The sequence below is a fragment of the Lissotriton helveticus genome, chromosome 2_1 (genome assembly GCF_964261635.1).
Source record: "Lissotriton helveticus chromosome 2_1, aLisHel1.1, whole genome shotgun sequence".
NCBI lineage: Eukaryota > Metazoa > Chordata > Amphibia > Caudata > Salamandridae > Lissotriton > Lissotriton helveticus.
This window is the reverse complement of record NC_136059.1, coordinates 1147127664-1147141546: the sequence shown is the minus strand read 5'-3', so window position 1 is coordinate 1147141546 and position 13883 is coordinate 1147127664.

The following is a 13883-nucleotide window of genomic DNA, read 5'->3' as shown; positions in this document are numbered from 1 at the left end:
ATTTCTCTAAAAAGAAGCAGCCAACGCGTTTCGTTCCAATTGGCAAACTGCCAGGAGAACTTCTTGAGGGCTGCAAATAAAGTAACACAAAACATATAAGACATACACAAGCATAACACTTTGACAGACTACATGAATGCAATCTATTACAATTTAATACACATCAACAAAACGCATAACAAAAAATTATACATAGAAATTATCACTAACAAAACTTAACGATGTCCCAGACGAACCACATATTTGAACACTTAGTATAAGATAATTTGTATATAGGTTATTACACATTTGGGATTTTGGGGACACTAAAACAAACATTATTTCACCAACTAGTCATATTCACTATCTCCAATGTCACACTTCTAGTTATTACCTCATTTTCTAGATTAAATCTTAGTTATATAGTGTCAGATCCCTGCGCACAGAGATTAATTATTCGGCCGGAAGGGAGCATGAGCAGCAGATTTAAATTGAATATTGTTTGGAAAGTATACAGTGCAAGGGAGCAACAGAAAGAGGCTGAAGGGGAAAGACAAACAAATTATAGTCCTCACCTTTAAGAATTTGCCTAATTTATAACTGCAATGGTCGCTTACAATCCTGTTTTGATAATGTCAATGTTGATCGAGAGAGAAGCAAGGTCTAAAAACTAATAATATAATACCATTATTTAATATACATATGATAAAATTCATGAGCCAACAGCGCTAAAAAATAGGTGAGATTTAATTGAACATATCACATTTACTTTCATAAACCAACCGTGCTCTTAAAAATAGGTGAAGCGGGCTTGGTTAGACATCTCAGTTCTATCTCATAATGAGCCTAAAAATAAGCATACTTATAAATTTCATAAGCCAACAGTGCTTTAAGAAATGGTGAGGGGCACTCGATTGAACATCTTGTATTAAATTTCATGTGCCAACAGTACTCTTAAATTCGGCGAAGGGAACTAAACATTTCATACGTAACTCTTGAGTCTAAAAATAAGCTTACCAAATAAGATCCGTTCAGCATAGCAATAGGATCAAACACACCAAAGTCGTGTCAGTGGGATGGTACCCCTAATCGCTATTCAATCACGTCCAATGTGCACCGCCTACAGTAATAAACATGAAACAGATGAGCAATCATATTTTCACTATGCTAATCGTAAGACAATCTCCTAATTCAATAAGTACATTTCTTTATGGCTATTCCCAATTAGCTCTAACAAAAACCGTTTATACAGTTTTAGCCAGTTGTAATAATGAACCCATGGATCGCCCAATTATAAAACCATACATCAAATCTACAATTCCATTCCCGATTTGTAAAACTCCTATCTTAATGGATCATGGGTCCCTTTATTTCTTCTAAGAACAACCAGCTCTCATTCACACGAAAAGGGAGGACATATGTACCTGTACTCCCGACCTGTATAGGCAATTCCATTCCCTACTCATTCAGCGTATATCCCAAGGGATTATGGGTCCATTAGTTTTTCTTAGAAACTGCCAGTTCTTAGTTATAAAAAGAACGGAGAACACACATACCTTTATTCCCAACCAGAAACTTACTTAACTCGATCAGGAGAAATATATAACATTTATATTAAACAATCTTTAAAGACATAAAGCAATCCTTCAGTCATAGCGGGCCACTTTACAGGAACGACACACACTTATTTAAAACAACATTCCTAAAATCACCCGGAAACGAACCAGCATAGCCCCTCTTCATCTCCAAGTTAAAACATACCTTGATAAGCGAGCCGTGGAGTTACACCGTGTGACGTCCAACATCAAGTGCGCGATTTGTGTAAAAATTAATTTAGCGATCTCTATATACCCTCTTAATTGGGACTAAATAGCAACACCTGTCCAACTATTAGCTGGTATGTCTGAATGTCCAACAGAAATCGCATCACTGTCAGCGCCATATTGGAAGTAGGAGTTGTGGCTACCAGTATTACAATGTAGCTCTGTACGCCGCATTTAGGGGAACACAAACAGCAACGCCATATTGAAAGAGAAAGGAATGTCCTTATAACTTCAAATAATCCCTATACACATATAGAGGGCTGTTATATATTGTGGTAGCAAGCCCCAGCCAGGCCTACTAGTGCAAGGGATTCGCCCTCCTCTGCTCAGAGTCCTTGGACCAATAGTAAGAAGTTGGCACAGAAACTGGAATAGAAAAGACAGAGTTTATTAAACCTCTTGAGGTGGAACTACATTAGCACAACACCCTTCGGTATAGTATGAGGTAGCACACTGACTAGAACGAGCTGGGTCCTTTTATACCCACACAGGGGCTCAAATGAAGGCGGTACAAGTACAAGCTGCTGTTCTTGGGCACATACAAGGTCATACAGAGAATGCACAGTCGACAAGTGGGAGGAGCTACCAGTTAGCTAGTTGGAGTAAACACATCCTGACAGTTACATGCTAGGGACAGCTGTATGCTCTTCTGAGCATGTGCAAAATAGAGGAGACTAAACCTATCTTGTCTCTAGGCAGATTTCAAGAGCAGTTGACAAGAAGGTAGGACAGAGCTCATGGCATACAAAATGGCAGATAGAAAGACAAAATGGATTCCGTAAAACAGGCAATAAAGGTCGAAAAACTGGATGTCTTCTGCTTAACTTAATGATTTGCTAAACTACCACAGACATTCAGCATTTGCTGAAGACATCTGTCTGTCTGGGGTAATCTAGATCTGCATCCTGTACATTGATATTCATCATATCAGCAATCTCCATCATGGGACCACATTGTATACAAGTACAGCATGTAAATAGTAGCACCAGTAGTATACATAGAAAAGTCAGTAGTTTCCAGCCCCAAGTAACAAAGAGTGTCCATATCCAGTTTGAAAATGTCCATGTACCAGTCTCTGGGTGAATGTCTGCAGCAATCTTATGCAATTTAGAAATTGTGTCATAAACTGAAGGCGAATGGTCCAGGATAAAAACACAACAGCTGCTACCGATGATGCGGCATGCACCACCACGATCAGCCAAGATCACATCGAGCACCATCCGATTTTGGAGTGCTACAATTCTTGCAATTTGCAGTTCTTCTGTAATGTTCCCAAGTGCCATAGCTGCCTGATTGGTAACAGCTTCCACTACACGAGTCAATCGTCTGATCTTTCTACTATTTATGCAGCACCCACAAAGAAGAACAACCCCAAATTGAAATCAACATATTATTGCAGGGCGGTGTCTGTCTGGTAAATCTCATCAGTACTTGTTGTCCGTTTATATCTATTCATTGAAATATCTTTAAACAGTTTCAGGTCAAGATGATATGATGCAGGTGCTAAAAACACAGGGGGTAACAAAAATGATATGTAACATACCCCTGACCATCCAACAGGTAATTGGTAATATCCTTTGTTACCACACACAAAATAGGTGTTGAGACGCTACAAAGCTGCTATTAACACCCTCAATGTTTAATACAGTAGTACATTCGCTTCGTCCTACGGGAATTCTCCCAACACTGCCAATACATAAATCTGCTTTTGCTCTGGTTACAGAAATCACAAAGGGTCTAATGTTCTTCAGATTCCTCACATTTGTGAAGACATATGGTATTGAAATATTGTCCGGTTGGTATTTATCCCATTCCCATTTAGTCCCTTTGGCTTGAGGATACCCATTCTCATCTTGATAACATTCTTTATTCAACTGAAAAATGATTCCACCTACTGAAGGCTTTCCATAAGCAAACAGGAGAGCATACCAAGCTCGACATGAACCATTATGAGAAAACGGTAGAGGAATAAAAGCTGTTCCCCCTATCTTCTGGTGTGCAGGTATCATTCCACACACCCAATGATTGGTAGTATTTGTAGTATTATGGGTATGATGCAACATCTGAATGAATGTGTTATTCAGATAGGACTGTCGATGTTTCTGCTCATGATAAGGAAAGAGTATAGTAGTGATGCTCCAGTGGAGCTGGAGTAGTTGCAACAAAAAGCTGTCGAGCAGGAACTGCTTTCTCAATGAACCAAGTGGTTATTGCCAAAACCACCAGGGCAACAACAAACCCTACAGCACAAATAATTTTCTTGGTGTTATTCATCTTCTATAGCAATGATGATCAATCTTTCAAAGAATCTAAAAAAACAAAACAATTGTTGGAGCTCTTCTCCCGTGGGTTGCCGTTGATTTCTTCATCACAGGCCAAGACGGGTGTCCCTACACTGATGCAGGGCTGATCCCCCCCCCCCCCCCTGCTTTATTGGCTCTCCGTTTCACAACCCAGGGCGGTAGCTCAACCAGTCTTGTTCAAAACTGCACATTCTTTCCTCGGTCTCAAATTATATCGCGCTGTTCCAGGAATCGTATGGTCCACAAAGGCTTCCGTAGACTCGTCAGATAGCTTGACCCTTCTCTGTTTCCAGAATCTCTTGATGGTTGATCAGCACAGCAGGTTCCACCAAGGCAGGCGATACACGTTTGCAATGCATGGTATGGAGCCAATTCTTTCTGTTCGTCACTCGACCGCTGTCCTTGTAGCCAACAGCACCTGCTCCGGACCTCGCCACCTTGGCTCCAAGCTGTTCGATCTGTCAAATGCCTTGACCATCACCTGGTCACCAGGACGGAGATCATGGGCCTCACCTGTAGATCTATCAGGAAGAGCTTCTCGAACCTGTTGATGAATAGAAGTTAAACTATCAGTTAACTGTGCCAAATAATCGCTCAACAGAACACAAGGTACATCATGTATGGGGAGTGGTTTAGGAACTCCCCAAATATTCATCGGTCTTCCAAATGCTACCTCATATGGTGTGAGACCTGATCGTGAGTGTGGTACTGATCTTATGGACAACAGTGCCAAAGGCAATGCATCCGGCCACTTTAGGGACGTAGAAGCCACTATTTTCGCCAGCTTCAATTTTAAGGTGGCATTATACCTTTCTACCAATCCTGCTGATTGTGGGTGGAAGACTGCATGGAATTTGTTTGACTCCTAATCCTTTCATGACATAATCAACAACTTGCCCAATAAAATGAGGTCTGTGGTCACTCCACAAAATTTTACAAACACCATACCTAGGGAAAAACTCCTTCAAAAGCACCTTTGCTGTAGTAAGAGCAGTATTATCCTTTGTAGGGTACGCCTCTATCCATTTACTGAAGGCACATACCACGACCAGGACATATTTCAGATGATTACAGCGTTCAAGCTGGATGTAATCCATCTGCAAAACTTCAAAAGGTGCGGTTGGTGTAGCAAACCCTCCTGTAGGAGTTTGTGTCCCTTTTCCAGGATTGTACTGCCAACAGATCAAACAGGACTGTACCACTCTTTTAGCTGTGCTGGCAATCTCAGGATGCTCCCAGACTTGTGTGAGCAATTTAGTTATTGCTAGAGCGCCAACATGTGCCAGGTTGTAAATAGGCTGCAGGTAACTTCCACTTATCCTTGTTTTTGTTGCGCCAACAACCCTCATCGTACAATATTCCCTCTTTGGACCTTTGCTCAAGTTCTGCTACAGAGGCAGATCTTTGTACATCTAGTACTTCCTCTCTAGCATCATGCCAGCGCTCAGCTTGAGATTTGACTACGTACATAGAAGTAGTGCTTCGTTGCATTGTAGTTTCAAGAGCTACACGATCTGCAAAGGCATTTCCTTGCCCTATTTTATCAGTGATCTTCTTGTGTGCACTACACTTCATAATGGCAACTTTCTTTGGATATGTGAGTGCAGTCAAGAGATTATGCACTAATTCTCCATGCATTATCTGCATCCCGTGGGATGTAAGAAAGCCTCTTTCCTTCCAGAGTAAGCCAAAATCATGAACCACTCCAAAAGCATAGCGACTATCCGTGTAAATGTTCACACATAAGTCAGTACTAAGCTCACATGCTCCTGTCAAAGCTATTGGTTCAGCTGCTTGAGCCGACTTCTGAGGTATGCGAGCTGTTTCCACTACTGTTTCAAGTGTGGTGATTGCATATGCAGCTGAGGTTGTGCCATCTGGTAATTTCAAACAGGACCCATCAACCCATAACTCCCCATCTACATCTGAAAGGGGTGTATCTTGCCAATCGACTTTGTCTGTTCCTCAGTAAGGAATATACAATCATGAGGTTCCTTCGACTGGGACTGAGTCACAGGGTATGGCAACAAAGTAGCTGGGTTTAGTGTAGCACACCTCTTCAATGTAATATGAGGTGCTAATAGTGTCAATTCATATCTTGTGAGGCGGGCATTAGTCAAATGCTGCATTCTAGTTTGATTCAAAAGGGCATCTACTGCATGGGGTACTAGCACCAACAGTTTGTGTGACAAAACTATCCCTTCACTCTGACGTATAGACACAGCTGTCGCTGCAACTGAACGAAAACATCCAGGCAACGCACAAGCAACAGGATCAAGAACTGCAGAAAAGTATGCACAGGGACGTTGCTTGTCACCGTGTGTCTGTACTAAAACTGACAATGCACATCCATCTTTCTCGTGTACATAGAGTGTAAAAGCTTTCGTATAACCTGGTGTACCTAACACTGGTGCAGAGCAAAGAGCTTGTTTCAACTGGCAAAAAGCATTTTGACCTTCATCTGTCCAAGGAAGGGGGATAGGAGTGTTTTTAGTCAAAAGCGCTATCAGTGGTTTAACAATGTGTGAAAAACCAATATCCATTGCCTAAGTTAAACCAATGAATGCACGAACATCTTTCTGTGTGGAAGGTACTGGAGTGTCTAAAATTGCTTGAATGCGATCTGGTGTCAATGCACGTCCCTCCTTAGACAGAAGATGACCTAAGTAGGTCACCTTCGGTCTACAATATTGCAATTTCTTCAGTGATACTTTATGGTGATGTGTCGCAAGAAAAGAAAGCAAGGCCAAAGTACACATTTCACACTGTTCAGGTGTATCAGCTGCTAACAAAATGTCATTGACATATTGTATGAGAGCCACTCCATCAGGCAAAATAAAAGAATCAAGTTGTCGTTTCAAGGCTTGACTATAAATACCAGGACTCTCAGTATAGCCTTGAGGAACTCTATAAAATATGTACGATCGATTATTCAAAGTGAAACCGAACAAATATCGGCCATCAGGATGAATAGGAATCGAGAAGAAAGCATTCTTCAAATCTACTACTGAAAATGTAGTTGCTGTTGGAGGGACCAAGGTAAGCAATGTCGTTATGTCAGACTCTACAGGGTATTGCGGTACTACAATCTTATTGACCTCCCTCAAGTCAATGATAAATCTATAAACCTTAGTGTCAGTATCTTTTTTCAAAATAGGAAGAATCAGACTATTGCAAACATTGTAAGGAACCTCTTCCACAACCCCCACTTTAATTAAGTCATGAACAATGCGTGTAAGTGCTTCCTCTCCTTCTCGAGAAATTTTATACTGAGGCAGTCTTGGCAATGTAGCACCCTCCTTGACACTAATATGCACTGGTGAAATAACCATTTGTCCTACATCGGTATCTGAAGTGACCCACAAAGTACTAGGAAGTGAAGCTAGGGCAATGTCCTCTTTAACAATACAGGATCTCTCAATCATGGGGTGGTTGTCATTTAAAATAACCCGTACTCCTTCCGGAGAACACCGTATCGTGGCCCTGAAATATTTGAGCATGTCAAGACCCACAATAATATCTGGTGTATTTGGAGAAAGCACAAATGGACATGGAGCAGTAAACCTATCAACATGAAGTGCAAGTGATTGTGACAATGGGCTAAGGGTGGATGTTCCATCAAAACCTATTGATGTAATAGTTGAGCCAGACAGGGGAGCCCTAGGAATCACGTGTTTAGACAAGGCGCAACGAGTAGCTCCTGTATCAACCAGAAACTGATCAGTAAAACCCAAAACATGTGCAGTAACATAGGGACCATTCTGATCTACTGGAACTTCAACTGATTCCTTACCCCATCCTAGGCAATCCTATGCATAAGCAGAACCTTGCAAATCAGATGGCTCATAGTCAGACATTTGATATTGATTCCGTCTATCAAAAGTATTAGCCCCGTCTGGCCCACGTGCATTAGCATCAAACCGAGCACGATCATTTGTATTTCCTCTAGGCTCTGAATATCCTGAACGATTTCTCAGTTGTCCCCGACCACGTGAACCCTGCTGGGCACTTAGCACCAGACAACTAGAAATCCAATGGCCAAATTGTCTGCAATATGCACACTGATGAATAGACAAATTTCCACGAGTAGAGGGAGGAAAAGACGAACCATAAGATCCACATCCTCCTCTATTATCACCTCTATAAGGCAAGCCATAAGCTTGAACCATCATAACCTTCGTTTTTAACTCTTTAGATTTTTTATCCTCCTTACTTTTTGCTTCTAATTCCTGTCGTTCATAATACTGAGCCATAGTTAGGAGAGAAGCCGGAGAGGAGGTAGTCCATGAACTTTCGCTGGCCTTTAGGCGACTAGCTATTTCTGGCAACAGGTTTGTGACATATTTATCGACAAACAGATGCCTACCCATGTCATCTGTCATTGACTGGCCACTAAAATCGTGGAATGCTTCTTCAAAGCGTGTGAAAATATCTGAAACTGATTTATCTACTTTTTGCTTGCAAGACGCTAACATAGTCCAATCTATTTTTTTAGAGGGAATAATCGTTTTTTACTTAACCAATATAGCTGCTGGAAGATCTAATATTAGTTGACATGGTTTTTGTGCGGGCTCTCTATCTTTATCTAACTGTTCTATATCTGACCATAATGCCCCAAATGTTGCACGATCATCAATTTTACGCACAGTCCTCCACATATCAGGCGGTAATATTAACCCAAAAAACAAATCAATGTCAGACAAAGTCATAGTACAAGAGCTAATGGCACCCTCAATTTCTTCATAAAAAGCTGTCAGATTCTTTCGCGGATCAGGCAATGCATTTTTAAGAGCCATAACGTCTGCTCTATTCCAAGGAGTGTAAACCCAATGATAAATAAAATACCCTTTCGCGTCAATAGAAGTCTTATCATCACTTGTACCCGTTCCTTTAGGAGGATCATATAAAGGCGCGGCTTCCCGCATGGGTTTCACATTTACAACATTCTTATCTGTGTTGGGCGTTGGAGCTCGTGCCATGTTGATTCAAGACTTTTGTGCAGCTGCGTCTGCTGCCTTTTTCTCCTCCCGCAAACGGACTGCTTCATCACGTAGTTTAACCAAGCGTCTGATCGTATCAGGCACCTGGGATAAGACAAAAGAACCGTCACGTAATTGCTTACAATTAGCTGCTATATCATCTGGCTCTACTTCCACCGAATATTTCCTAAATCGCTCAACAACCTCTGCAGCCAATATCTCAGTAAAATATTTCTTTTCCCTCTCTGACCAATTGTTAATAGTATCTAGAAGTACAGAAGCAGTGAGAGTACCACGATCGGCTTTTCGCGCCGCAGATCTAATGTCAGAGGAACGTTCAGCAGTTATCATTGAGCGAGTATCTCGGGCTTTATCCTGATCTGTAGGAGAGTCCTCATCTGATTCATTAGGAGCAGAAGGGAAAATATACAGAGGTGGAGAACGATCCAACAAAAGAGAATCATCTTGGGGTTTATTAAGAATAGGATAGAGAGGCCTACGAATAGCATATTGCCATTTACCTGTAACTGACGCTCCCTATCTTCCCTTTCTTTAGTTTCTCTCAACTCTTTATGTTGTATTTCTAAGGTTTTCACATGCACACTTTTACGCTGTTCTTTTTCAATCAAGGCCTTTTCACGCTTCATTCGCTCCGCACTTCTTTCTCCCATTTTCGCACACAATCAAACATATCTTGCCTAGCCTTTCGCTTGAACATTCGTTGCTCCACATACTGAATCTTTTGCAAATCAAATGACCCATGCATAGGCCAACGCAACTCACGATCCTTATGAGTGTATTTATTCCACAATGTGCTGTACATTATGGATGAAATACCATATTTAATATACATATCCCTATTAGGCGTCCCCTCCAGGGGGTGGGGGCGGTTGTGCTTCATCGAGTTTCAAATGGGTACCACTACAAAAGCAACACAACTTACGAAGTGTGCTAAAAACAGGCATGTCGAAAATAGTGCAAAATATGCAGTATTATAAAAAGTAGCGCTTAAAGTACTCTTTGTACGTTGCGCCGTTCGAATTTCATAGGAGTAGAGAAAAATCTCCTCATTACCTGCCTATATGTTTTGCAAGACATATATCAATTTTACATAGAATCATCTCAAACTTTTGGCCAATACATAGGAAACTGCCGTAGTTAGCTTATCTAAACTACCTTACTAATTACAAGGCGTCATACTTACAGCAAGTGCCGTAAAACTGCTCTTACCAGTGAAATAGTGTCCAGGTTCCTCCTGCCAAGTTCTCAAATTGACCAAACGGTCACTACACAGCGGATCAACAGAAGAGATCTCAGTCGAGGACCGGCACCACCTGGATGGTCAGATCAGAAAGAAAGGGAAAACGCCATGGATGCCAAGACTCGGGTCTCCTCTGGCAGTGAATACGTCCAAAGCGAGATTCCAATCCTTCGTCTCGACCAGTCCTTCGGGCATCCGAGTCGCCGATGAGCCCCACATTGGACGTGCCAATTTGTGGTAGGAAGCCCCAGCCAGGCCTACTAGTGCAAGGGATTCGCCCTTCTCTGCTCAGAGTCCTTGGACCAATAGTAAGAAGTTGGCCCAGAAACTGGAATAGAAAAGACAGAGTTTATTAAACCTCTTGAGGTGGACCTACATTCACACAACACCCTTCGGTATAGTATGAGGTAGCACACTGACTAGAAGGAGCTGAGTCGTTTTATACCCACACAGGGGCTCAAATGAAGGCGGTACAAGTACAAGCTGCTGTTCTTAGGCACATAGAAGGTCATACAGAGAATGCACAGTCGACAAGTGGGAGGAGCTACCAGTTAGCTAGTTGGAGTAAACATATCCTGACAGTTACATGCTAGGGACAGCTGTATGCTCTTCTGAGCATGTGCAAAGTAGAGGAGACTAAACATATCTTGTCTCTAGGCAGATTTCAAGAGCAGTTGACAGGAAGGTAGGACAGAGCTCATGCCATACAAAATGGCCGATAGAAAGACAAAATGGATTCCGTAAAACGGGCAATATAGGTCGAAAAACTGGATGTCTTCTGCAAATGCTTAACTTAATGATTTGCTAAACTACCACAATATAACTGCAATTATAGAGCTAAAACTCACTCGATCTCTGCTTAAGTATTTAAAACTACGTCAGCAATAATATAGATCTTTAATAGCAATTTACCAATATGGCTTAACCCACGCCTTGTTCCAAGTACTTTTAAAACTACAATATCTGGTAGCTCTAAATGTCCAACAGAAATCGCATCACTGTCAGCGCCATATTGGAGGTAGGAGTTGTGGCTACCAGTATTATAATGCAGCTCTATACGCCGCATTTAGGAGACCACATAAACAGCAACACCATATTACAACAGGAAATTAAAGTCCTTGTAACTTCTAATACTCCCTGTACACATAGCTGTTAAATTCAACCGCAATTCTAGAACTACAACTCACTTGACCTTGGCCGTATGTAATTAAAAGCACGTCAGCAATAAGCTAGATCTTTAATAACAATTTACCAATATGGTTTAACCCTCACCTTGTTTCAAGTACTTTTAAAACTACAATACCCGGCATCCTTTCTCTGCGAAATCGTAACCTCTACTTTGTTTGCCCATATCGTTCAATAAGCTCCATATTGGAAGAGTCCAAAATATCTTATTCATCATGTGTAATGTCAAGCAAATTAACATAATTCAAAAAAGAGGGGATACATATCTTATGTCCATAGATACTTATTTATTTACAGGTACAATCAATGCCCTGTGACAGACACATAGAATTAGTCACCCAGTTGCAGAGGTTCACCGCAACTATACTTCGTGATTCGCAACGATCAAAAATTATGGGGCATATTACCAACGTTAAGCGATATTTATCGCTAACGATGCTTAGCAACGAATTTTTTACCGCTAAGCATCGTCAGAAATTATCGCAGATAAACCTTGCTATTATCAAGGTTTATCGCAAATGCGATAAAAAACGGCCGCAATGCATGAATATCGCTGAAAAGTCAGCGATATTCATGCATTACCGAGCTAATGCTCTTAGCCATGTTATCCACCTCCCATTGGATAACATGGCTAAGAACTGCTCAGGGCAGGTGTTAGTTTTTGGAGATATTCGCGCTTAGCGCGAATATCTCCAAAAGTTGGTAATAGGAGATAGCGATGTTAGCGACTGTTTCCAGTCGCTAACATCTTGGCACGCCCACTTTGCATGTCATTAGTGATAAATATCACTGACATGCACAGTGGGGCCCAAGATGGTCGCTATCTCCTACTAGCGGTCGCTAATTGGTGTTAGCGACAGCTAGGTAATAGGGAGATAATTTTATCTCCGCTTTCTTGGCTTTTAAAGCCAGAAAAGCGGAGATAAACCCCCTTGATAATATGCCCCTATGATCCTTATGAGTATCTAAGTCAATTATGGTCAAAGCTTTTTAGTTCTATGCTAAAAAAAAAACATCCGTTAGGATTTGAGAGTCACTGATGGTCATACAGAGATGCATCTAGTCCATGCTCACCCCTCCACCGAACCGAACAATTTGCAAAACTGTATTCAATGCCTAAATATATGTATCATATATGCCTCCACCAAAAAGAAAGATAATAACCACATGCCAGGCTAAACTAGTATTATGAGGAGAAAAAAAAGGGAGACAATACACCCAAACCAATAATCCCTCTACATCTGAGCTATGGCTTACATTATTTTAGTAATATGAAACCTAATTATACATGACAAGTGCCATCAGCCAAACTATAGCAACAACAATAAAGTATTTCTCCAGTGGATTACTATGAACATAAAGACCGAATCAGAGGTTAAGAAAATTAAGGTATTTCGCCAGTTGATTATTCCGAAAACAGAAGGACAGAATCCGAGAATAAGAAAAGTGTATGCTCAACAGGACAAAAGAACTGGATCAGAGAATAAGAAAATATATACTCCACAGGATAAGAGAACTTAATCGGCATACGTAATATAAACTACCAGTCAACATTACTTTGTGGACCCTGGGCTTCTGTGTGGTGATGCTCGGCCCCTGAACTGATGCGACCCTTTGGATTAGCTCACCCTCACAGACCAAGCTACTAGCCAGATCAGAACCTGCCACGGGACCACTGACACTGCCAGCATGGGTAAACCAAGGAACAAGTCAACTGGCACACTGCCGGAGATGAGGAAGCCCTCCTGCTCCCAACAGAGGAGGTGGAGAGTTGAGACGCCCCAGACACCTCCATATACTCCCATCTTGATATAGATCCTGCTACTATAGCGGACACGAAGTTCACCCTTCAACAAGATATCTGTGCAGCGTCAGTGGGCCTAGCCCTATTGCAGACAGAACCCCGCAAGCTGGCTGAACAAGTTAAAGGCATTGTGAACTCTAGTCTGGAGCTACAACCAGAACAGAAGACATTGTCCCACAAAGTAGAAGACCTCTCAGGAAGGGTGCGCATACTAGAACAGAGGGCTGAAGATATGGAGGGTCATAACTGCCACAACAATAGAGTGGTGAGGGAGCGGAAGGGACTGACCTGGTGGATTTCTTGGAAAATGTACTCCAATCACAGGTTGCACCAAACCATCTTACACCATTCTTCGTGCTGGAGAGAGAGCACATGGTGCCACCCCGCCAGATCCTGTAGTGGTGAGGCTCCAGCTCTACAGCGATATAGACATTAGGCTCCGGAGAGCATGCATTGGCAGCCCTTTTATTGTAGACAGTGGAAAGGTATCTTTATTCCCAAATTTCACTGCTAATGTCCAGGCACAACAAGCAATGATTCTCAAGGTTA